We start from the raw sequence: 467 nt of genomic DNA on the forward strand, positions 1-467 counted from the left end.
AGAGTAGAGGCTGTTTTTTTTCACTATCCTACTAACTGAGTCCGTGAGTAATGTGTAAAGGTGGCCATGACTGTACCGATTTGTGATCAACTTGGGTATGAGTGATTGCAAACAAGCTATTTATTGTTTATAAAAATGTCAAACAATTCAACACTTCGGGTATTGCTCTGCACATGAATATATCAAATAAAAATTTGATCTATCAGTTATAAATGTAAAGAGTCTATGTAAATGATCGCTTTATCATCCAGTTCTTCCAACTCACGTTTGATCGGTCAGCAGCAATCAACAATATTTTGCCACAGCAGTTCTTGGCAGAATTTAAATTGATTGAATAGAAGATCTTTTGTTGCAATTTTTATTCCATTCGATTAGTTTAGTTGCATGGAATGATCGATTGTATGATCATATCAATACATGTGTGGCCACCTTAAGTTGGGAAGAGTGAAACCTAGATATGCACATGC

Source organism: Nanorana parkeri, unplaced genomic scaffold (genome assembly GCF_000935625.1).
Source record: "Nanorana parkeri isolate BGI_ZX_2015 unplaced genomic scaffold, ASM93562v1 scaffold3, whole genome shotgun sequence".
Lineage (NCBI taxonomy): Eukaryota > Metazoa > Chordata > Amphibia > Anura > Dicroglossidae > Nanorana > Nanorana parkeri.